This window comes from Manacus candei, unplaced genomic scaffold (assembly GCF_025592945.1).
Source record: "Manacus candei isolate 608988 ecotype Guabito, Panama unplaced genomic scaffold, ASM2559294v1 h1tg000025l, whole genome shotgun sequence".
Taxonomy (NCBI): Eukaryota; Metazoa; Chordata; class Aves; order Passeriformes; family Pipridae; genus Manacus; species Manacus candei.
In genome coordinates this window covers 8,281,785-8,308,791 of record NW_026138073.1, presented here as the reverse complement: position 1 = coordinate 8,308,791, position 27,007 = coordinate 8,281,785, and the positions used below count along the sequence as shown (strand labels likewise).

Sequence of the window (27,007 nt, the reverse complement as noted above, 5' to 3'; positions counted from 1 at the left end):
AACAACTACAGGATTAGCTCTGAATTTAGGACATTTTCCTTTAGACCAGTCTGCCTTCTACAGATTTTCAAACATCTCTAGAAAAAAAAAAAAAAAAAAGGAATCAGAACAGAAATCCATTCTCAGATGTTGAGAGTCAGATTTCTGTTCACCCCAAAAGAAAAAAAAGGCTGGAAAACATGTGTTTGTCTCAATCCCAAGCAGCTTTATTGCACTTCATGATAGCAACAGCAACCTTGCTTTTAATCCAAATCCAAGACTAAACTGCTCCTCAGGCAGAGCACATCCTTAACATTTGTAACATACTCCAGATCTCCTAACTACATGTAATGCAGGATGGTACAGCCTGGTAACATTAAACACTTTTGAGTTGAGATTGAAATGGTATCAAGTTGTTTGTATCAGATCAGGTTTTCTTCTGCAGCAAAACCAGCACAACCCACAAATATGATAAAGAGATGCTACAGCACACATTAAAGAGAGAGGAAAATAATTAACTGGAGACATAAGTTCCATTTTGTTTCTTTTCCAGGAGAGAAAAATAAATATCAGACAAGGATATGCCTCATGGTTGAAGTCTACACATACTGAGAATTAGCCCAAAACTAGCTACTATGTCAAAACTATAAAATAGGCTGCAGATGGGAAGAACAAGTGACCCTGTAACTTTAGTTTAACTGCATATTACAGAAGACAAATTGGACAAGCAAAACAATTTGCTTTGCAGAATTCGCACAAGGAAATGTTATTTGCAGAAAGCTAAACATGTTCTCCCAATATTGCACGGTATTTGGATTAGCCATTATATCAAGAGGCTAAAAAATTAAACATCTTGAAAATCAGTTCCACTTGTTATGAAAAGAAAGTTTCTGAGGAACAATAAGAGAGGCTCCAAATTGAACTTCATCAAAAAAAACCCAATAAAATTGCTCTAGTATCAAAATTCAAATGGGAAAAGAAATGCAAGATATAAAGGTTCTCAGACTATTTCTTGTAAATTAGAAATACAACCTTGCATGTGTTCTTTGCTGGATATTTTTGTGCAGCAAGGACCAGAAGTACCAGAACATCAGTCATCATCTAACACAAATTCTGTAAAGGATTGTTAAAACTGCTACCTATGATCTATGGTTCCTTTTGAACAGAAAGATAAATTGAAGAAATTAAGAACTGGCTAAAACAAAGTCAGTATTGAAGACTCTGGAAGTTGTAAGGCTGTAGGAAGAAAAAAAAAAACCTCCTAGCAGGGATATTTTCAACTTAAATACTCTAAAAAGAAACAAAAGCAGAGCAGAGAGCAGTCAAAACATGAAACAGTTCTCTCAACAAAATTTCATAGTCAAAGCTTGTTGTCATGTTTTTGGACTACATTCAGAAAGTCTTAAGATCTATCTACAATATTAAATCAACTCTCACATCAGAAATTTATTTGTTGTATAGGACTCAAGAACTTGTGGGTCAGCTCCATTCCACATTCCCAACTCCTACTGCCATTTGCCTGATATGCAAACCAAATTGATACTGAAGATGTAAATGTCACAGAATCACAGAATGGTTTGGGTTGGAAGGGACTTTAAAAGATCAATATCTCAAGAGATTTCCCCTCTGCAAGAGGAGATCTCTTCAGGCAGTACTGACATGGTTTCATTTATTTATTCCTATTGAAACTCATTTAGAAAATGATGGAGTTAAGTTCTTAGAACCCTTCAGATTCTTACAAGCATATTTTCTTTTCTTCTTTGAGAATTCCAGGCAAAAATCTAAGCTGCTCTCTGTATCAGCCAGAGTATCCTAAAAACATAATTAAAAAGGACATAAATTCCAGTGCAATGGAAGCTTAGAGGCAAATCTCACTTTGCATGAATTTGCTGATTTATACATCCTGGGGAACATTTCAGAGTATCCTTTGAGCAAGATAAGACTACTTCAAACACACTTGTCCATCTACTCCTCACCCCCATATTGCTGTGCTCCTCCTCCTTGTCACAGTTCAGGCTTGGTTCTTCACCAACACTGACAGGGCTGTTCAGCTCCAGCTCACCTCCCTGAATTCAGCTAAACCTTATCTTTGATACACTTATTTACTGCTGCTGCTCCTCTGAGACGCAGCAGAATTCAGACAGAATGTTTTACAGAGTCCTGAGCCCTTTATTTCAGAAGCTTAGGGGAACACAGAGTACTGCTTCATTTACTAGGTGACCAGAGAGAGCAGTGACCCCATCACTGAGCACCTGCCACGTGTGCCCAGGTACCAGAGGCTGAACACCCACGTGATGGGACAGGACACGACCACGCCTTTCCTCCAAAAGGAAAAATACATTTCCTGCTTTATTAGTATATCACCATTCTGATAAGGTGCAACTCCAGCCACTACAGCAGGGAATAGTGGTCACCTATCTGTCTTTACAGAAGGGGCCCCAACTCTCCCTGTGACATGTAACTCATAAAACACAGCACACGACCATGGCACGTTAAACCCGGTGAACTGGAACACCTTTGATGAAGGTCAGCCCTGCTCTCTGCGTGCTGGGCAGTCACTCACAGTGTCCTGCACACCCCAGCCAGCCACAGAGGAAGCTGGTTTATGGCACTCAGAGTTAATGCAGCCCTTCCTCAATTTGTAGCATTGGGGGTATCATCACAACATCTAAGAAAAACCATAAAGGAGCTCAGTACATAATCTCACATGTCCCTTGATCCCTTTTTTCTTTTATATTTACATCCAGTTGAAGAATACTTGAGCACTAATACAGCCATCAAACCCTCTCCTCAACACATGAATTCACAGGTTTTCCAAGGCGTGACCACTGAATCATGTCAGAATTCAGACACTGAATGCCAGCTGCATCACTTTTTGTTAATCCTTTTGTTCCTTTCACCCAAGGCTAGTATTTCTTTTGATCAATATAAATCTTTTCTGCCATCTTATTTTTGCTGTCACTCTGTGAACTGGATTTATGTATTATGCTGCTGAGCCAATATCTTCATTTATCCCTGGTGCTGCAGTCCTGTTCCTCCTGACAGGTACCCTGTGAATATATCATTATCAATCTCTCTGATCCTCCCAGGTTTGTACATAAATTCACCTCTCAGGAACTGACTTCCATAAAGTCGTAAGTCCCACCCCATTAAATGCCACCTGCTGCAACAGAGGCTTTACTGGAAAGCAGCACTGCTGAGAGACAGGTTTGTTGTATTCTGTGGTGAAGAGAGACATTCAGCAACAGTTAAGTGGAGACACCAGGAGTCCAAAACACGGACACTGGAAGCTCCAGCTAATTTTCATGCCCATTCAAAGCGCTATTTAACTTAGTGCAGCATCACTTCCCACTTTATACTAGAACACCTCTTTATACTTTAATAAAAATACAATTAAATATTTATAGAAATAAAAAGTTCTTAATTTTATACACTTAGCATACAGTAACTATAAGACAAATAGTTATAAGTATTTGTGTGTGCAACAGTTCAAGCTCACAAATCTGTGCACGCATACAAACATGGAGCTGAGTCCTTGCCATTCAAAACAGCTGAAAGTTCAAGGGTTTTTTTTCCCTGCACTGCCACCCAGCATTTTTCCACATCAGCTAAACAGAACCCCAGTCTAGAGTCAGGGGCATAAAGGACACAGCTTTCAGAAACACTGTTGTAACTGGGACAGATTCATTGCTGTAATAAACTATAGTAATGCTATCAGAGTATTATCACTCTTCATAGTGCAACACATTTTTCACTAATTCAGAAAACACTTGAAAGTTGGTGCCTTTCTGAGCTTTTTCTTCTCCATCTTTCTCTTGTACTCTCCAGAAGATAACATATCAAGGATACAATTATGCAGCCAAAGAAAACAGATCCTGAGAATATTTAAATACTAGCACTAATCAAAACTTTTTTTTCCACTCATCTTACTCTTACTCACTCCTAAATACTACCACTCTTGCATTTTGTTCTCTGGGTAATAAGCTCATATGCAGAAACAAACACACACATATTTTTGTCTGTATTTATACCAGTGTAAGACAAATTGAAATATGCATTTCCTTTCAATCCACCCAGAAGAGGACAAATTCTGTAACAGGAAACAATGTCCTACTATTTATCATACCACATTGTGATAACAAAGTAACCTCTACATGGACACTGCCTTCTGGGTTTGGTAATTGAATCCAATATTAGCATTTCAAGCTATTCCTGAGCACCTTCAAACCAGAAAAACTTCCAGAATTACCAATGTCACATTAGACAGCTCAGTTCTTAGCCTTGGCTCAGCCACAAACCCCACCACATTTGTTGACACGAGCAGCTAATTTTCAGCAGCTTTTCTTACATTTATTCCTTTTATTTCCTAATTATATCTAATTTCTGAGCAGACAACTGTATCACCATAGCAAATAACGATAATCAGTCCCATACATGAGGATACCAATGTATGTCCTTGTCCCCCTGCCTTGCACGTGTGATTTTCAGAGCTACAGCCCTTCAAGCCATCAGTATAAAGTGAGATCACCAGGATGCCTTCCCACCATCAACAGGGGTTTGGGATGAGGGGTTGTTTGGGGTTTTGATTTGTGGGGTTTGCTGGTTTTTTCAAAGCCAAACATTTTCAAGGTGCATCTCTTCAATTCACCAAACCTCCCGAATCTCACCAAAACGCCAATTTCTTTTTTCACCAAATAAGTTCTGCCAGTGTTCCTGAATGCTTCCTTACATTAAATAAAATCCCTTTTGATTCTTATAGGCCAAGACAACACTATTTAACATGGTAACTGGATGCTTGATCAATATTTCAGAAGGGAAAACAAACACTATAACCGGTAGCTGTGTAGAGTCTATTAATGGTAGGAAATCTCTAAAAGCCAAGTTAGGATAAAATCAACAACTTACAGCTAAAACAGCAGGTAAGTAGATAGTTTAATTACTAAGAATGTCTGTCAAGAAATGTTCTTGTTTACAGCAGCCACTTCTTTTGCCGGGTTTTATCGTTCTTCTTCTTAAAACAATTTATCTTTTTCTGCAAACAACAATGTGTAGGTGGGTGCGTGGCTGGTTTTGTGTGTCTGTGAACAGCAAATGATAAAGCACTACTTCTGATGCCATTTGATTCTCATTCTCCTGAAAAAAATAATCTCCTTTGTGAACAGAGAGCAGACAGGCCTGTCCCCCCACAAAGACCATTAATATTTATTTATCCTGATAAAACAGAGTAAGTTAATAATTACAGACACGGGCCAATTTGGATCCCATTATCTCCACACTTTTTTGTTTCATTTACTGCACTTTTCCATGATTGTTTGTAACTTGGCAAAGCATAATTCCTTTATTATAACTGTGTTAAAGTACTTTATGTCTTCTCATATGAAGCATGCAAGACAAATAATCTTCGCTTATTGCACAGTAATAATATAAAAATGCACTGTCTGGTACACTTCATCGCCTAAATGGATTTAAAAAGGCAGATTTTGTTTTTCCTTGGTCCAAGAATTTCATCACATCTGAATTAAAATGGATTTTCAGAACATCAGATCGTTTCATTTTATTGATGACTATGCCAATAGGCAACAATCTTTAACACTAGATCCTTGTACCATCTCTCTTCTGAAGTTCTAATTAACTGAAAAAGTAAATGTTATTTTAAGGAAATCAGAGACAAATACAGCATTTATTTTCTTCAACATTATATATTATTAAAAAAAACCCTGCAGTAATTCAGTAGAATTATTAAGGAGCCTCCCAGTAAAAACCTGTCACAGTGAGAAAACAGTAAATAATAGAGTGCCCATCAAGCCAAGTGAGCCTTCACTCTGCAGTGAAATGCACTCTGCAGCAGGTGTAGATCAAGAGTCACTTTCTGGAGCATGAATGGATGAAAACATACATTTATAAACCCTAATACTTAATAATTCCAGTTTTGTACACTCTCTTCTGCAAAGGGAAGGGTTTAGAAGTCAGCTTTAGCATATTTGTTCCAGTAGCTCCTGCGGTGAATGAAATTTTGACAAATTATAAATATTGAATGTTTGTTGAAACTTCCAATCTTTGGAGATCCTCATTAAAAGCTGAATTATACTACTATTTATTATTCAAGGGGCATAATCAGTGAATGCCTTAACTGTATTTAACATCTAAAACATGCAAGAGTGCCAACAGAAAATAACCATTGGGTTAAATAGGACCTGGTTTAACTATGACTGTAACCAAGACAGTTACAGTGTTAATAATTCAATGGTCATTGAAAACCAGTCTCTCATGATTGATTTATACAGACTGAAGCAGGCACATGTTTTATGCTACAGGTGGATGTGAGGTCGTAAGAAACCACTTTACAGTCTTCCCAGAAGTACAGTGTCAAAAAGGTCACCTGTGGTAAAGGATCTTTTGGATTAGTCTTTCAAATCAATGCATGAATTAAAGGCAATTTACATATAAATGGGCTAATACTCTGGCTTTGAAATTAGATGAATTTTTAAGAGATTTAAGAAACAGCAGAAAAGGTCAGTTAGGCATTAAGTATACATAATGCAATTTTTAAAAACTGCTTGTCTTGGAACTACATGTTTCTGGTTTATTAATATTTTGTATTCACAGCCTGTTGTGCTCAGAAAGGTGCTACCAACTATTTGTGAGTTACTGCAGAAAAACAATTCATGCCTGAGACATCAGATTTCAGGCACGGTCTAAAACTTAGAAAATGAAATTTTATTAATGTATTTTGAAAGCATTTTTGTTTTGATAAGGCAAGACTAAGGAGCTTTAGTCAAAGTCAGTGAAGATTAATATATACCGGAAAAACCAACAACTGAATCCTAGGGATACTTCTTATATGACTTTTTATTTTCTCCCTCATACAAATCAAGGCTCCAGTATGGATTTGTTGCTCTCCCCTTAGACCTTTATGGCAAGAATATCTTATTCATCCCTGTACAGCAGAACCTGCACTGGATTTTATTGTGCCTCACAGCCCAAATGTCTCCCACAGATGAAGGTAAGATCTGACAATTAACCTTTGGGTTTGTGTGTGTCCATATGTGGGTATGTCTAAATAATCTTTTGGAGTCAGACTTTTTCTTCTTCAGCTTCAGAAAGAATCCTTAAATCTACTGTATTATTTAAGGTGGGCATTATTTCCTTAGATATTTGTTTACATTATTGTCTCTTCCCATAAAGGTGCCATAACTAATTCCTAATGCTGCTGCTTTTTCACCACAGCACCCCTTGGTGATGACCCCTTATTTTGCAGAATCAGGAAGTGACAGTGATCTCCCTTTTAGACATATCTGTGTGACTACAGACTGTGTTCAACTTCCCATTCATGGATGGCACAGAACCCAAATACAGTCAGAAAATAGACATTGAAACAAAATACCCTCTTCAAGGGCAAGGTCAGACAGACAGTGTCTGCTCGAACCAGCCAGGTTAAATCCAGCACTATGTAAATGCAAACTCACAACGTGGTTCAGTCCTGAAACCGTTTTACTAATGGTACTTCTGCATTCTCTGTGTCTGTGACACTGACCTGATCCTTTGCAAAACTGAGATAAATCACATGCAGTGTATTTAAGTTCTTCCCAACTGGGTTTGGGATAAAAAGAGGGAAATAGTATTACCAGGATAAAATAAGAATAATTAAAAAAAAAAAAATCTCAAAAAAGAAGTAGTGACAGCAAGCTACCAAGCAATGCTGATGCACAGGACTGGCTACTGATGGGACATGAGAAATAGCCAAAGTACTTCTCTAAAACCAAAAAGAAGAAATAATATTTTAAAGCCAAAGGACTGCTTGCTAAAATGCAAGAAGAATTAACTTTTGCTGTGCTGAAAAGTATAGGACTTAAGATTCAGTTTTACTTCTCACTATCCTACTCTGATTTAATTGGTAATAAATAAAACTAATTTCCCCAAGTCCTGTCTCTTTTGCCCGTGATGGTAATTGGGGAGTGATCTCTTGATGCACTCACTCAGCCTTTCATTATATTGTCTCTGCCCTTCCAGCTGAGCAGGGGGAGTGATGGAGTGGCTTTGATGTGCACCTGACACCCAGCCATGGTCAACCCACCACAGTCCTACAGTATTAAATAATACTGGCTTATTAATAATAGTACTGAAAAAACCAGCATGTGTCACAGACATTAACAACGCTGTTCTATGAAAAGACACAAAACCAATTACAATAAAGTTCATAATCCTCCCATGCAGTTAATTTTAAACATTACAGAATTCTAAAGAAAATATGATTATCTAATCAACCTTGAAGACAGTTTCCTTAGAAAGCCTGTTTTCTATCATACTGTGCAGTGCAAAACTGAATTTTATGTGATAATTATTAAATTGGTCCCTTCCCTTACAGGAAGCAAAAGAAATCAACAGATGCTTGCAATGAGCCCTGCAGCAAAGCACAACTGAAACCAGGAAAATTTTATACTTTGAGTCGATTTCAGAGGATAAACAATGAAGTTGTACAGGCAGAAAAAGAACTGAGACACATAACAGGAGTAACGAACTAAGGCATAGAAGACACACCACAAACTAACTGTGGGTAAGGGGTAACAGTATTATTAAAACAATTAGTCAGCTAAGTGTTCAAGCAAGCCGTGAGTACCAGATGACCTCCATCCTACACAAAGTGTACACCTGATGGATCAAATCAGTTCTCAGCTTTCAGCAAAGAACACAACCCCCTTCAGACTCAAGGCAGCTTTGCTTTGGAAAAAAAAAAAACAAGGAAAAAAATATTTTCATTTAAAAATATCCAAGAGAGTCAAAAGAGGGAAGTGCTCTCCAGTAACTTGATAAACAATCTGGGTATTACAGAAAGCACTGACCCCAAAGGAACAGTGGACACCACACATCTAGTTCCTACAAATGTATTACTGCAGGAGAGACTCCTCGTCACAGGAGCCAACTGGGCCATCAAGTATAAAACACAATTTAAGATCACTAAAAAGATCTTCGGCAACAGTTTTAATGAAGAATTTGAAGACTTTTAATTCTCTTCCAATGGTAAATTCCTTCCTACAGAACCCAAAATAGCTTAAACCAATTACAGATTTACCTTGACAAATTACTGTTCTGTGCAGACACTTTTAAAGCAGGTAGATGATCTTGTACAGAAATTCAGTTGATAAAAAACCCAGATTGCTTTTTTTCCTGTAACTGACTTTTTCTAGTGCACATTATGCCCATAAATGGGGTTCTTTCTTTAGTTGCCAATTATACAGAAACATTTTTTGTGTAAAAGGTACCATGAAAAAACCCTGAACATTTAATCCTATACTACTGTAGGTTTAAATGCAACAAATATAACTTAGTTATACAGTTTTGAATGGTTTCCCATATGAACATGCTGTGAGTCAGATGAACATTATCTATTGCACATATATATATATATATATATGTATATGAGACTGAAAGCACATGTGGAACAGTGCTCACATTTCCAATCACTGCTCGTAAGAAGTATGCAAAAAATAAAGATACACAGATATCACTCAATCATGCAGGTACTGGAAGATCTGGGATTAAAAAAAAAAAACCTCAGAGGAATGAGGTCTAGACTTTTGAAAAATAAATTAACAGCAGATCCTGCCAAGTTACACAGAAATTTTGTAAAAGAACAAAAGGTATTGTTCATAAGGCTATAGAAACTTGTGTCAAATGTAACAACAAAGGGCATGAACTTAAGCTAAGGAAAGGTCACCTTCAAAGGGAATGTTGGAAGAAATGCTTCACACAGTGAATAGTTACGATGGAAAATAACCATTGTGACAAGCTCTGCAACAAGTGATATAAATTTAAGAGATGACAAGCATGTGAAAGACAGTTATTGTGCAAATATAGAAAGAGGGAGAGAGAGAGAGACGTCTGGCCTTTTCCAAAATAGACTTTGCATCCATCCATCCTTAAATCACCCACAGCACATCCCTGTCTGCTCCCTCCCGAGTTCACTAAAACACAAAATTGACACCAAACTGAACTGAAGGATCTAACAAGAAGATCCTGACAGCTGAAATGGGTCTTAGAGATTCCATCTCCAAATGTTATTGCCTGAACTTACTCATTTCAGTGAAGGAATAAATCTTGTCCCATCTATTTCAGAGCCTTCATTCCTCTTGTAATGAGTCTTCCACTTTAACAAGTTTTGATTCAATAATTTGGGTTTTTTAAACCAAACGTATAATCTTAAGTGACTACCCATCAAAAATATACTGAAGTTACTTATTAAAAGACTTAAAAGTTTTATCTTCCATCATCTGGACATTACCCTGAATCCCACATCTTTAAAAGTCAGAAAGAAAATACATTTTTTACCAATTGTACGAAATATCAAGTTGAATACTACTTTTGAATGTTACAGTTATTACCTTTTAAGTTCTGACCAATTGCAGAATAGACAAGGGAAACTGTCCTAATGAAGACAAGCCTCTGAGGAAATCCAGGCTACATTTGGAGTTGTATTCTCAGGAAGGTTCAAAAGGAGTTTGACATCATCTTCATTACACATGCAGGGGCACACACAGACAGTTTCAAAAGTGAAAAATAACTCTCGCCATAAAAAGTCTCACTGACACAAATATAATCAAGTCAAGATGGCTCCAGATGTTCAGTTCTTCATTGAAGGGATCAATAAAATAGCTCAAATTACAAGATTCCATTAAAAATTAACTCCACTCAATTTTACCATAGGCATTACAGAAAACAAATTCTACTAACCACAGCCACCTGCTTGCTGAAGAGGGAAAATACCTCTGGAATTAACATTTGTTATTGTCTGTGCCACCAGATTCCACTGTGAGATTGATCTTGGGTTGCATCATTCAATAATGTTGCTAATAAGAACAATTTTTACCATAATTACTGTATTTTAGAAAGCATAAAGAAGTTGAATGGTTCTTTAATGATTTGTGGTGACTTTCACCATAAAGATGACAAGGTATTAGTTTGCCAGATGCCAGATCATGCAATGGATCATTAACGAGAGGGTGTTTTCTGAATACTTCCCAAAGAAATACCAGCTGGTTTGTTCTCAGCAGGCAGATACAGTCACCAGCATCCCTCATCTGATTCACTACCCCGATGTCAAACACAGCACGTATCAAAATCTCCAGTGTTCTCTGTTTCAAAAGCAGTACACTATGTACACTGTCATGCAAAGATCCAATCACAATTTTCAGACTTAAAAAATATTAATAGTGTAGTATCGCTTTTTGAACTTATTTAGATGAAGAAAAGAAAAATGTGTTAAACAACTATTGCAGACATACCCCAGTGGTGACCTGGTTATAAGATAAGGAATAGCACATTTCCTATCTGTCAAGAGAACTTTGAAGATGATCAAGATGGCTGAAGAGTCTCATTTCAATAGATGACTAACTTTGGGTCACTCCAAAGTGATTTGAACCACCGTGTTTACACATCCCAAACAGAGACTAAAATCAATACACACTTGGCTATCTGGAGTTTTCTGTATATTTTAGGCAGGACAGTGTTGATGCTTCCTGACAATCTGCTGCTACTCATCTTACAGGGAGGCACCTGACCCTTGCACACACCTCCAGTGCAGGGACAGTGCTGCCAGTTCTCAGTGTTGCCTTGTTGCACCAGTGAAAACACAAGTCACACTTGCATCACTTTCCAGCCCCTTTCCACGGGAGGGGCAGAATGGGGGCAAAAAACCCCACGACAAAACACACTGAAGGAGAAAAAACCCCACACTATTCTCAGCACTCAGCTGTCTCTTAATCTCCTTTGGGGAGCAAGCTGTCTCTAACAGACTCAGTTTCTTTTTCCTGCCTCTTTCTCACCGAAATTGTGGAGTTGGGATCAGGAAAGATACGTCTGTTTGTTCCTCTCTGTCACAAGAATGAAAATGTCTCCTGCTATTTGGTCAGGTTGGAGTACCCTCCGCTGGACCAGACCTCATTTCTCTGGAATAAAGCACAAGTCATGACAGGAATACAAGAAAAAAAAAAAAAAGATATACACGAAAGAAAAAGAGTACAAATTTAAATTTTGTTGCCCTTTTGCAAGTGACCTCTTTATAAAAGAAAAAAAAACTCTGTCATAGTTAAGGAAGTAGAAATTCCTCAAATACAGCACAACATTAAAGAGCAACTTCTTCTCCCTATCATCAAAAAGCAGTAGTTACTTCCAAGAAGAGTTGATAATGACCATCCACAGCTTTATACCAGAGAAAAGGGATGAATATCACATATGCAATAGCTGCTGGTTATCAGTGAATAATTTAGAACTCATTTAACTAGGTATGTGTCTGCCAATACATCAATTGCTGGAGCTGCTCATTCCAGAGCTAAACTACTCTGTAAGTAGCAATTTCAAAACATTTTTTTACAGAATGCTTAACAATTAATCAAAGTGTATCCGGTGCTTTTCAAATGAACCATTCTTTCCTTTCACATCACAGATTTAATAAAGGCTTTATTCTTAAACTGACTGATGATAATTCTTTGTCTTCATAAAAATATGAATGCACTTTCCTGCAGTATGTACATTTCATGCCATTTGGTGAGTCAAGGTGCAAGCAAACATCTCTGCATATGATCTTATTCATATTTTCAACCTATGGTAGAATAAACCCAGGTCATTTCTGTATGAGCCATTTTACTCAGAGATGATCAAAGAGCTGTAAGATAGCCTCACACACATTTTGTCCTAATCTATTCACATTCATAGTGGGAATATTATTGAGTTTCTGATCCATTTGCATGCTCAACTAGCCTTGTATTTCTTATCTAATCTCAAACTTTGTTTACATTTCAGTCTGTTCTGTTTAGGCCTAGGGAAAATGAAGAGTATTTCCTCTCTTTGCAATGGTCATTTATGTGCTAAACAACCTCAGTTCTTGGGAATTTGGAGCCTGAGAAGTATTCGAGAGATGACAAACCAAGTGAAACTTCACTTAGATCAGTTCCATATCAGCCAAGAAATTTATTTACAGAGCAGGAACATAATGTACTTCCCCCCCACCTCCGATAGCTGAGACTGCAGATGATTAATTTATGATATACCCAAGGCTTTGATATGTCAATACATTGAATGCCAGCCACATACTCTGTCTCAGGCTTTCCTGGATCTTTTCCATTACTTTCCAGTGCAATTTACCAAAACAAACCCACAATCTTGTCAAAAGAGGGCCACCACAACAAGACCAGTGAAGGGCAAACATATGAACCTTCTTTGCTTCCCAAATCAGAATTATCATGGTAATTTCTAATAAGAAGGAAAGGCAGTTTTATAAAAAGAATTTTCTTTTAGCTTTAAAACCAGTGAGGTTTGCTCCCTGCAAAATTAACAGCTCACTTTTGAAAGGTTTTGATTTCACTAAATAATTTCTCCAGGGAATCACTATTAAGTTACCAGCTCACTATCAGGATCACCTGGGGTTCCATTATTGCCACATGCATTTGAATGGAAAAGACCAAAGGCTTCAATGTCTGGAGATACTCTGGCTTGATGAAACTTTAATTTCAGAATTCTCAAAGGCACACCAGCTGCACAATTCAGCTCCCCATTAAATAACATGATCTTAGTGAAGAATTAGAAGATGCAGAAGGCTACAGGCAGGAAAGCAGAAGAAAGCAGGAGAACAACATATTTCAGCAGGAAGTCAATCTCTCTCCAGAGGTTGGGCTGTACAGCTGGGTACTCTGTTTACCAAAGCCAAGCCTCTTGGCTTCATAAAATCTGCTCTTGTGATCGGATTAAAAAAATCTTTGCAAGAGCTACAGAGCAATAAAGCTCAATCAGAGATCATGAAACAACCCTCACCCAGCTCTGGCTACTGGGAGTTGGACTGTCCAGCCTAATCTCTTACTCAAACAAAGAGCCTCATATGCAGCCTGTCCCCCAGGTACCTAAAAGTTGTTTTGCATTGCTGGATATATTGTAACCTTTGTGCTTCTTTCTAAAATGTTCAGATGAACAAGACTGTGCTCTCAGTTCAAAGACAATGCATGTAAATTTAGAGACTCACAGGGGTTCCTGTTACATGATTTGCCTGTAAATCAGGGGAGGGGTTTCCCTCCAAGGTGTCTCCAAACAGTTTTTGGATCAGGGCTGAAATGGGTACATGTCACATGGACTTTGTTATTTGTTTCTTTGTTCACTGCTGTCACACCATGTGAAGAAATCACTGATGGGTCTAATTCATGTCTTAGCAAACAGAGCAGTTTATCTGAGTATGTTCATAGGAGAAACACACATCAGGAGGTTGCAGGAGGTTCCTTCTACATTTATTCAATCTTTACTTGAAATAAGAAAACACAACTTAGAGGTCTTTAATACAGAGGATCACAAAGCTATTCAGTGGAGAAACTCAAATAAGTGTTTGTTGTGTGGGAAGAGGTGTGATCCCATGGGAATCTTACTGAACTCTGTGGAATAGAACTCAGTTTGGGAGGACTCAATTTGTATCTGACTTCTCTTTTTTTCCATACTTTTGCCATAGAACCACCTAAACAAAATCAATAATCATTAATGTTTAGAACATCAATTATCTGCCACCTGTTAGAGAACCAGTTGCCAAATGTCTATTGAATAAATAGTATTGTAATTTGAAAGCATTACTACCCATATGACGTATTTTAGGACAACTATGAAACAACTTCTGCCATAAAGCAAAACCTTGACAAACCTAACATTTCTGTGGTGGGAAGCTTCAACATCATGTCTTTTCATTCAGGTTTTCTTTTAAGCCTCAGCCACAATATTATGAATTCCAGATTTTCATTAGATCCGCTTTAGAACAAGTCCCAGCTCCATCCTCACAGACAGAGCTGATCAAACTTCTGAAAAGGACAAATGACATGACATGAACTTCCCACTACTGTACAGCAAACCAAGGCATGGGCTGAAGAGAACAGAAAAGCAAAGGTATTTCTCATTCCTGTACACTGTTAGGAGATCCTTGTTAGGATCTATTTTAGCTACATGAGTATTTTAGGTCCAAGGATTAGAAAAAAATCCATCCCATATAAGTCAGTACAGAGGATGATTAGAGTGATTTTGGAGTGTACAAAGAAGGGACAATATGCCCCTCTGCATTTCACCACCAATTACAGAGTGTATTGCAGGGAATGGGGATTAACATTCCTGTCAGACACAAGATGTGTGCAGCTGCCTCTTGTTATTTGGTGAAGGTCATGAGTAAGGCCAAACCTCTGACTGCATTCTAGCTAAGTAATTCAGCAGCCCCTCTTCCAAATGTGATTTGATTATGAGTTATTAGGAAACATGAGCCTGGGGTAAGAAATATGCCAATGTTTAGGAAACAAGTATGTGCAACAATCCATACTGTTACTGCAAATTAGTAACATGATTTCTCCAAGCATAAGTAAAAAGACATCACTAACAGAAATAGCCTAAAGTGGCATTTTGTCAGTCTACAGTGTGTTTAACAACATTGGAAAGTGCTCTAAGTAGTAATTTCTTAATTCTATTAAACCCCTCCAACCAGGTGCACATTCTGCACTTGAGAGTAACTTATCTATTGTTTTGTTGCCAACCACATGAATACTGTCATCCAATAAAAGCCTTTTGGTTTCATAAAAGTAACATAACCATTTATAAAGGAGAAACACTTTGTTCCAGAAGTGTAATTCTAGCGTTTGAGGTCAGTTGTTGAATTAGAAGAATAGATAAATTCATATTTAGTTTTGTATTTTTCCAAAGCATGTTCCTCAAATGGAAACAAAAAGTTAAAAATAAGCACAGCATTAGGTACTATGAAAAGTTTACAACATAGGAAAGAAAGGCTTGAAGGAAGGAGAAATTCTGATTGGTAGGGACACAGGATTTTAAAATATAAGGACTCCATAAAGGTAAAACTTCACTGGCAGTGACCACCCTAGGAGGTTCATCTAACACTAACACCTGGGTTAGTTTGGCAGATGTCAGAGCTGGCACCCAGAGTCCAGCTTTGGAGACCCACCCCAAAATGCCCTGGAAAGAGCCCTTGGACTGCCTTAATATCAGCTACTGAGAACACTGCCAGAGGAACATGTCAACTCAATTGACATGTTCCAGAAGTTTCTGAGCACCACATTTAAACCAGGATCTGCACTTAAAACAAGGAATCTTCCCATGATTGAAAAGGTACAAAAAGCACCTCCAAGAACAAATAAGGGAGAACTAATTCATGGATAATCTCATTTTAATAATTAACAATTCTGGGAAACCAAGTCTGGAGACAAGCAGCAGTAACCAATCGTTCCAGTAGCAAGCCTCAAAGGAAGGTCAAAACACTGGGACAGACTCCTGGAAACTGAGAGGTTTCTTCAGGAACTCATTTGCATCATTATCTTTGGCAGCAGTAACAGAGCAACAGTTTTGCTTGATTTTGTCTCCTACATTTGGGTAATGTAAGCACTTTACTGTTTTAGTGGCTAAGGATCAAGCAAGAACTTCTGCCCTAAATATTCTCTGAACACAGAATAGTCCATAGCCCTGAAGAGACTCCACGGTCCAACACTGGGGACCAACACTGAATCACACAAAGTTTTTCATATTCACCATTGCCAAGAACAGGAAAAGGAAGATAAATCCTGATTCTCTTTTTCTCAACTAGAAGTGGATACCTATAAAGCCATTCCAACAGAAGTGGATCATTTTACAGGATGCCAGGTCTCTGGAGAGATTACTGTGCACATTCTGCACTGTTTCAAAGCCTGCCTTTGTCACAAAACTCCCAGCCTTGAGTGGAAGAATGAAATGCACTGCCACAAGTATCCACACCAGCTTCTCTTAAGCTATGAGACATCCATGGCTGCTTTCACTGGAGTTCCAAGAATTCATAATTTGCCTTTTTACTTTTTTATTCCTCTTTTCTATTCTTGGCTAGCAGATTTTATACTGCTCTTCAAAAAAAAAATATAGTTATAGAATCCAAGCTGTTGAAAGAAAATATAATTTAAATAATCAGCCTCACCACATAAAAGGAAACACCAAAATATTTTGTCTTCCTTATTAATTCCATTAAAAACATTCTACTCTTTATCTTGCAAAAGAAAGTATACCTCTACATTTTGAGCTAAGCATAAAGGTAACTTTAGAGGCCAACTGAGATATGACACACACACACACATATATATATAAACACACTAGTTTTCAAGCCAACACTTTGACAGAGACAAACATTAATAAAAAGCCAAGACAACTACTAATTAAGAAGCTCTACAGTTAAACATATTTCAGGTACATTTCTGAACTACACTAATATTTCAGTTATTTGACCTTCCTTGACATCACACACATTCACTCCTCAGTGTATGTCTTAAAACGATCATTTAAAACTAAAGCAGATAAGACACATGAAAGACACTTAATAATAACTGTCAGAGGTTCCAGGTAGGATTTCAGCTCATTATATTAAAACTCCATCAGTTCTCAGTTTCATGAATTTTTATTCTGTGGTGTGGCTTTAAGTCCCACCATTTTGATTTTTTTTGGATAAAGCACCAGATTTAAACCCCAAAGGTATAGGCTGAGGTTTACAGGGCAGGACCTAGGACAGTCTTTTAAACCTGGAGAAGCAAGAAACTTGATTATTTTCGTGGGTTTTACGTTCTACCCTAAAGCAATAAATTAGTGATTAGCATTAATTACCAAGTCACTTGGAGGATGAAGACAGCTCAAAGAAAAAGTACAGAAAAATCAAAGCAGAAAGTATGAATTTTATATATATATCTCAGGAAGTTCTCAGATGGATTTGGCATTTGCAATGTTGCAGAGAGAAGGAGGCATTCATTTATCAGGGTGTATGGGGGGGGTTCCCTGAATTTGTCATCTCAACAAGTTCCACACTCCCACCTCTTTGCCTGTACTGACTGTTTCCAGCCTTCCACTTGGAGGCCTTCAGCTCCCTGGATCAGAGAACTTTCTCCTTGTAGGTCTGTAAGGCAGCTCTCAAAAGGGTTCCTGATTTGCAGCTCGATTACTCAGTAAAAGAATAATTCAGTTTATAGGAATATGGCTTGCCAAACCTATGATTTATGTTAAAAAATGAAAATACATGGAGAAATTCAAATATTTGTAAAGCTTTACCATTGTGTGGGAATGAGAGGAGCTTAGACCAAACTGAAAACACAGTTGTTTGAAAACACAGAACAGTTGTTTGAAAATTGAAAATCATAATTTTGCAAAGCCCATATGCCCAAACCTTGAAGTGGCAGCTGCTAAAAAAAAAGTCATCTAAGAGTAGCTTCCACTAGAGCAGACTTGAGGACAGAGACTTTATCTGGCAGTTTGGTAATATTAAAAAAAAAAACAATTATAATACAAAATCAAGTTAGAAAACCATAAAGACCTAGAGTAGCAAGCAATTCTTGTAATATCAAGTTTCTAGTGACCTGCTTGAGATTTTTTAACCAGTATCTCATGCAGTTGAACTCCAGTCTACTGTTAAATGGGACACACTGGAGTAACAGTGCTGAGTCTACGGAAGGAGGATTCAGAAGTCCACTGAATGTAATTTACATTCTGCTGAATTTAGTGTCTGCCAAGCCTACTATACAGCTTGAAATCGTGTGTTCATCAGACATTCTGGTAAAATTTTGGAATGCTGGGAGATACAGAAATTTCAAAGCCATTTGGAAGAACCTCATAATAGCTTCTTGCCATGCTTCAAGATAGGGGAGTTTATAACACAATGACTATATGGTCACTATGAAAGCATTTTAAAATTCTGATTCTTGAAGCTAATGCAAAAACTTCAAGAACTGACTGTTTAGGGACTGTGGGAATATCAAAACACATAAGTTTTGGATGACAGTCTATCCAGAACCCTTACACCTAAGATTTAGAGAAGTCTGCAGAAGAAAAGTTAAAAATGTTTTCAGTCTTAACAGTTTTTCCAATCACAGAATGGTTTGGGTTGGAAGGGACCTTAAAGATCATCTGGTTCCTACCCTGCTGTTATGGGCTCCAAGCCCCATCCAACCCAGCCTTGGACACTTCCAGGGACGAGGCAGCCCCAGCTCCTCTGGGCAACCTGTGCCAGGGCCTCGTTGCCCTCACAGGGAAGAATTTTTTTTCCTAATATCTCATCTAACCCTACTCTCTGTTTGAAGCCATTCCCTCTTGTCCTGCCACCACGTGCCTTGGTAAAAAGTCTCTCTCCATCTTTCTTGTAGGCTCCCCTCTTCCCCAGCAGTTTTTAAAAATCTTCCATGAGAAGATAAAGATTTCTTGAAATCATTAAGGACGAATTTGGGAGTTGTTGCAATACTGAACAGTGTATTGTTTAAGGTACTCAGCTTGAGTTGAACAGCACATAAACACTGAAGAATGCAGCAAATTTACAAAAACTGTCGAAACAAATTAGAAGAACAATGAACTGGTCTGATCCTGGCCTTGATCATGGCACAGTTATTTTGCATTTTTATTTAAACTTCTCATATTTCAGAATTTTCTGTAAAGAAAAGCCGACAACACAAAAAAGCCCACTGAACTTACCATATTCACAGCATTGATTTGTGAGAATGATGTAAAGCTCAGTCTGTGAAAACAACCAGCTTTCCTCTTGTTTATAGCAAGGCAGGACTTAGCTTGCACTCCCCAGATCATTATTTTCCTACCAGGCAGGATACCAAACTGCAGCATTTACAAGCAGACTGTACTTGAGGAAGAACATTTTCTCCAAAAAGTAGGCAGATATTAAAGGAGACACACACACTCATATCTTCAGATTTGCTGCAAGCCCAATTGCCAGGAAACAGAGTAAACCAAAGGAAAAGACAAAACATGAAAGATTTATCACCTTGAGATATATCCATGCCCCATTTTCTCATGTTCCCCCAGTTTTGGGGACATGCCTTGCTTCTCAAGTGAAAGGCCTGGAATTCCATTTCTTTTCTTTAAAATAGTTCCTCTCTCTACCTCTTCTCTCACCATTTTTTACTTCCTTTTTTTTTTTTTCCCCAGAAAAATAAAAAAGCCCCACCACAAACACAAACAAACAAACCAACCAACCCACACAACACACCTCTGAGCATACACAGGCACTGCAGGAAAAAGCTTCCCAACCACAACTCTGCCAGCTGAACTTCGAACCTGTAGCTCCCTGGAGTCCTGCTGAGTCTAGCTCAGTAAGATAAATAACTACCTGCTATCCCTCTGCTAGAAGTGAGAAATGTGAATTTTAAAATAAGACTAATGTTCAGAATTCTGGCCAAACAAGGCAAAAACTTCAACAAGTTACTTTCTCTTGCAGTTAGGGTGACTTCCAGTAAGTCCAGTCATTTTTTAAAAACACCTGAAAGTCTCAAGGCTTGCGGTTCACCAGAAGAGAAACTGAGATTAGAATCACCTAAAAGGAACCAGGCTAAGCCCCAGAAAACCTTTATGTTTCAACAACTATCTGCCCAAAGGCTGCAACCAAAGTACCAAGTTAATAACTGAAGTGACAACCTCACAGGCACACAGTTTATGTCAGCACGTGGTCCCACACCCACAGCTCCAACCCTGTTCCTGAAACTCCCTAATGGATTTTTTTCTTCTGTGTTTTTCTTCTTTTATCTAAGAGCATGTCCATGTCCTGGTTACACAAGGGATCTCAGACTATATTTTGCTACACACTGTAAGTCAGAAAACACACTTTTGTCCTGTATGTGAAATCTCAGAAACCCCAAAGTCTGAAATACTCTGGTCAGGCAGTTCCCTGCCAGGGCAGCTGCTGCCCTGATGCTTTTCAATTTCACTTGGGAATAAGCAGGAAAAGAAGCATCCAGAAATGTCAACTATGTTTTTCATGCTTGTCTGGGGAGGTTTCTTCTCTGGTTAGAATGATTTCAAGCAAGGGTTAGTTATGCACAAGCTCTCTAAGAGCCTATAAAGGATGTACAACAGGATGTTGCAAATGCAGTTGCTCTGATCAGCTTCCTGTGTGCCAGCAAAAATCTTCAGATATCTTTTTTTTCTTGACAGCCTTCTAACTTTTTCCTTATTCCCCTTCTAATTGGGAAAAAAAAAAAAAACAACAAACAAACAAAAAAGCAAATAAAATCACAAAAAAATGCAAACCCTCGAGTGTTCTGCAATCCCAATTCGTCAAATAAACCACACACAGCCATGAATTGCAGATCTAAAATCAGTGGCAAAGCTTCCAATAACTTCAAAGCAGCCCAGATTTCTCCAAAAGGAATGCAATAGAAGAATGCCACCTGAGATTCTCAAGGTTAGATAGCAAATATGAACACAGGGGAAGGTTCTTTACCCAGCAGCTCTCTGCAGCTTTCCTTCAGAAGTGTTGTTCCAACCTCTGTTCACCCACCCCAGCAGCCCCAGGCACTGCCCTGCTGTCAGCCAGGCACGGAATTCACTTCAATCCTGGGAGGAACTTCACCCAATTGGACTGGTCAATACTAGTTATTGACAGGTGAACACACAGCCCAGATGCCATTGGCTTTTTAGGCTGGTGAATTTTCAGTATTTAAGAATAAACATTAATAAAGGTTTTCAGAGCCCTGCTTCACTGCTGGAAATAGAGTAAAACTTGTCGAGGGATAAATTAATCTGGTTTATAAGTACTCATAGCAACAAAAAGTTACAACAAAAGTTACTGACAAATTGAATACACCAAAGGTATCTTCCAGGTACCATATCCACTATGGATGTATTTTTAAATGCCATACACACATAATTATGGTACAAACCATAATGGCACTACAGAGGGAGTTAGGTAGAAATCCCAAAGTCATGATTCAAAACTGCCTCAATACAAGACTTGCTCCAGCAGAGATCACAGTAACATGTGTGCGAAGGAAAAGTTCAGAAAAGAGCAGAGAGAATAAAATCTGTATGTGCATTAAAAGTCTGTAACATTAGATAAGCATGTACAAGCTAAATAACTTTGAGTTTGGATTAATAGCAAAGCAAACCCCATGCAACATAAATGTTACAAAAAAACCCCAGCCAATGTAAAAATTCACGTTTCTGTCTTTTTGCCAGATGATAAAAGTGACTCCCCAAATGGAAATTAGATTCTTCAAAGTAACCATACTGAATCATCTAATTTGTCTGAGTACTCCTAATGCAGTTGCACACTGCAGTGAGAATTTGAATTTTAGATTAAGCTAATGAAGGGCAAGGTATTTCTTCACACACACAGGTAGAAAGTCTATTAAAGCTGGATGCCACACAGCTTATAAAGACAGACCCAGTGCAATCTCATGTAGCCATCAGAAGGACAGTGTATCTTTTACAAATATTGGTTTTACTTAAATATTTAAATTACATGCCTTTTTTAATGCCCCACATGTAACAGTGTCTCAATAGCTAATGGATGAAACCAACCTGCTCTAGGGTAACTACAATCTCTGCTTTGAGTCACTGCCATTCAGATTTTCACATTACCATCATTCTAATTTTAAAGCTGTGTTTAATTAAATTTGTTTTGTTGATTATGCAGGGTGGGCCTTTCAAGTGTGCAGTCTAAAGTTTGAATGCATAATGTTTATAAAGAAGTAAAGTGATCTTGAAATCCCTTAATGGTCTTTATAGATCTTATTAGTCTTAAACTATTTATTGCATATTTACCAACCCTAAGCAGCTCAGGCGTGACTGAAATCATTCTACCTGTACCATGTGTTCCATTTTAAAAAGTTACAATAGAAGAGTAGAAGTCAAGTCTAGGGAAATACTTTTAAATTCTTGTCCTACTGTGCTGTTTAAGAACTGCATAGGATAAGTTAGCAAGTCACCTGCTTTTCCCAGCAACCAAATATGGAACAGTTTCCTGGCACTGTTTGGTGGGAAAAGATGCTTAAGAATGTGCAACATGCCTGAAGAGCCCAAATCTTCTAATACAGGGAATCTACTACAGGTGAACTTCAGTCAGAGGAAATTAGTTATATTTGCTTGCACTATAAGAGAAGTTGCCACTTTGTCAAACAATTTCTTACTAAACTTGACTGCAAGCACGAAGCATTAACATAATTTATTAGAACAATTAGAATGCATCCTTGTTGTCCCCTAATTCAATTATTTCTTACACTGGTAATTACATCAGACAAGAAAAGAATAACAACTTCAGAATTCTAAAATCATCTGTAGAGTACGTGAGGAGAGAATGATCAATAATGCTAATCTACTGGAACACAAACTCCCAGAAAGAGATATTTTATCATGAGTGATTCTTTAAATCATCAACATTGTTTCTCAAAGTCCATGTTACTCTCACTCATAGTTTAAAAAGCACAAACACAAGGGAATAGACACTGAAATAATCCAAAAAGGCTGAATGATAACACCTGATTACTTCTGATATCTAAAAAGAGTTAACAGTGTATCTTTAAAATTATTTTCTCAGTGGGAATTCCATAAACCATAACAGAAAACTGTCCACTCAGGCAGTCTTTCCTTTACTGTTGCCAAAATGCTCTGAACTTTGTTAGCACTTTACACTGACTGTGCCAATCAAAGTTGTCCTGAACTTGAAGAATGTTTAAATAGTTTACAGCTAGAAAAAACAGTGTGAAAGAAAGCAGGGGAAGGTGGAAAAACAAAGAGTGAAAACCAGCAAATATACAAGAACAAACATGAGTAAAAGGTCCAACAGGTATGAGGTCCAACAGCAGAGCACAAAAATATACCATTGGATTTCTCCACATTAATGGAAGTCACCCCACAGTTGAAGGACATCTCATGGAGCAAAAAGGCAGAGTAGTGTCAACTTCTAATACATTCTTTTTTCTACCAACATTGTCTCTGGATATTACTGAAATCTAGAATCTTTAAAAAGCCTTCTCCCCAGTAAATGATGTAACAGCCAGGGAGAAATCACTCATGAGAAGAACCTGTTCATTTATGCCTTTTATACTTTGGAGTGAAAAATAATGTAAGCAAGTGACAAATCATATAATCATACAAACATTTAGGTTGGAAAAGACCTTTAGGGTCATCGAAGGGTCATCAAGTCCAACTGTTAAGCTCATAGTGCAGCACAAAAATCTCAAGCTTTCCCTTCTCACAATACAATATCAAATTTGGATATCCTTCCAGTGGGAAAGAGGGACAATATATAACTGTCATGGTTTAACCCCAGCCAGCAACTCAGCCCCACACAGCCACTCCCTCCCTCCTTCCCTCATGGGATAGGGGAAAGAATGGGAAGAGTGGAAGTGTGAAAACTCCTGTGTTGAGACAAAGGCAGTTTAATGGGTAAAGGTCCTGACTGCTCAGCAATAACTAAAACATCCCTGAATTGTCAACACTGTTTCCAGCACAAATCCAAAGCAGCTTCTGACCAGCCACTGTAAAGAGAATTAACCCTTCCCCAGCCAAAACCAGCACAGCAAGATACAGCCCTACATGAGCAGGGACTTAGGGCTGGGGTTAACCACTAGATCCACACAACTTGCAGACTCTGAGTTTGAGATGCTCTCTTCTCTCCAGGGCCACAGGATCTGATCAGTAATCAAAAAAGTAAAAAGGCAAGATCTGATCTATCCTTCAGTCTCAAAAGCTGAAAATAGTTACTTTTGTGGCAGAGGAACTAAGGAAATCTCAGATCAGAAAGTGGTCTCTAATACAGTGTGTTACCTTAAAAGTAAAACCATAATTTTATATTATCTTAAATGAATATTCTCAGCAGCCTTCCTTACAATTTCAGCAAAGATCTGGATAAAAATATGCAGCAGGGTTTTTTTTCAGTGCTCACTCTGGAACAACTGCAGCTGTTAAATTCAAGTAGAAAATTCAGGCTTTCAAGGATACCTCAGACAAGCAAAAACCTGACTTATCTATTGATAGCTCAGCCAGCTTCCCTAAATGGACTGCAAATAATTTTCTGAAAGCTTGGCAAAAGTCGAGGTATTTTTCAATGCAGTAAAAAGACAACAATCTTGAATTTCTTTCCATCAGACGTTTCCACATCAGTGAAGCTGTGCAGCAGTAGGCAAATAGGAGATGATACAGCACAGGTGATTGCACATATCTTCAGAAAAGAAGATACTGAGAATAAGTTTTTCTAAGATTTATCCCAAAACCCAAAGTCCTTTTATCTTCTTAGGAGTTTAGAGTTTGTTTGGGGTGTTTTTATGGGTTTTTTGAGGGGATTAGGGGAACAGGGTTGAAAAGGAGAAAGGAGAATTATATGCCTTTCAGAATGCAACTCCCCAAAAATATCCCAGCTAATTACATCCTTTGCATTTAACAGAATCAGATATAAATAAGCTACAAAAGGTTACTTATCATTTAGAGAATAGACCTAAATCTAATCCTAAATAGACACTTGCCAGCCTAGTAGCAGGAAGGCACCCCACAGTGAGCCAACATGGTTAACTGCTGGTGAAGACTTCAAGTTTTATGAATCCAATGGATTTGTAACTGAAGCAAAAAACATCATTATACTCAGGAATTTGCATCTGAAAAAAAAAGTATTTACAATGGTTGACTCCACTGTAGGAAAGATCTAGGCCTTATACCAATCAATTTGCTGTATAAGAACAAAGCCAAAAAGAATATGAATGAACTGAAGGGATAGAATTACACATTAATGAGACAAAACCACAAACATATAAAAAGGAAGGAAAGAAATATGTGAAGTCAAACAAAAAACTAACTCAGTAGCCCACACACAAAGGCAGCATTGCAGCCAGAGCCAAGTAGCACCATGATTATTTTGAGGCCATGTGTTGTTCTTGTCTCCACCATCTAACCAAAGAAGTACAGGAATTTCCAGTTTAAGAACAAGTTGCAGTAAAATTAAAATCACTTGATAAAGAAACTTTTTTTTTTAAATTACCTAATGAATTTGGAATTCTTGCCACATCACCTATTTCCATCACCAGATCAAGATTTGTGATGCCTGAGTACTTCTCTCTGTCATAAACTTCAAGACTAGTTTTTCTCACATCACTTGAACTTCTGTGGCCACATGAAAACGTGTAGTCTAAGAGAAGAGTGGGTCCATTTACCCCACAGTACAAGATAAGCTTGAGAACCACTTTTCCTTTTAAGAAATACCTCACACAGAGACAAATTTGTCATAAATAAAAAATAAATAAATAAATAAATAAATAAATAAATAAATAAATAAATAAATAAATAAATAAATAAATAACACCACCCAAACCCCACCCAACCAAAACCACATTAAAGAAGAGGAGATTTTCCAGACCTATCTTAAGGGTCAAGGCAACAGGTCTGGTCTTGACAGTCTGTATAGATATAAATTATTCAAAAGGGCAGCCTCTGAAAACAGGATTTAGCTTTCAGTATCCTTCACAAACATATTTTCCCCCCAACCCAGCAGTACCAGTTTCCCACTGGTTCCCACACCTCAAGTCCACACACCTTTCCCTCCACACCAACTAAAGCCACCACCCCTCCCCACACCAGGCTACAACAAGGAGTTCCCTACATTGCAAACCAAAGATCAACACACAACAAACTACCAGAATACTTCACAAGTCTCTGTTGCCCCTGAGCAAGAGAGTGAAAGTGAGAACACTGAAAGCTGGTCCTAAAGCAGACATTCTGTAAAGGACTGAGCTCCTTCACCAAGGGCACAGTCAGTAGAATGGGTCATTTGAAAACAAAAAGAATTTGGGTTGCTGGCAAAGCCATGGTGAAATACATTAAAAGTGGTTTGTATTAATTAAAATACAGAAGAAAAATTTGTAATTTACTCAAGACTCCTGGCTGGGTTTAGATCAAAATGACATCCTACGGGTAGCAAGTCAGCGTGATGGGTTATTACACATTTTCAGACTATTCAATGAACCCTTTTACTGCTTTATTTGTAGTTTGAAAAAATAATTTACAAAGAAAGAAGTATATGAAAGCATTATATTGAGCCAAAAAAAGCTTAAAGCCTGGCAATAACTCTGAAGCCCTTGCACATCCATCACACCTGTCATCCCAAAGATGAGTAAATGCAGAGATCAGGTGGCAAGCAAAGATGAGATGGCAGAAGATGCCCATCCTGGGGGAGAGAGGCAAGGGGACTGGATTAAACTACTTCATTTTTTTTTCACAGAAATTGCTAACAAAGTGC

At 38.0% G+C, this 27,007-nt stretch overlaps 1 protein-coding gene across 1 annotated transcript in view; it reads right to left on the bottom strand.

Moving 5' to 3' along the window:
• The window catches only part of FHIT (fragile histidine triad diadenosine triphosphatase), a 543,577-nt gene that overhangs the window by 444,215 nt on the left and 72,355 nt on the right, over nucleotides 1-27,007 (bottom strand). The window lies entirely within an intron of this gene.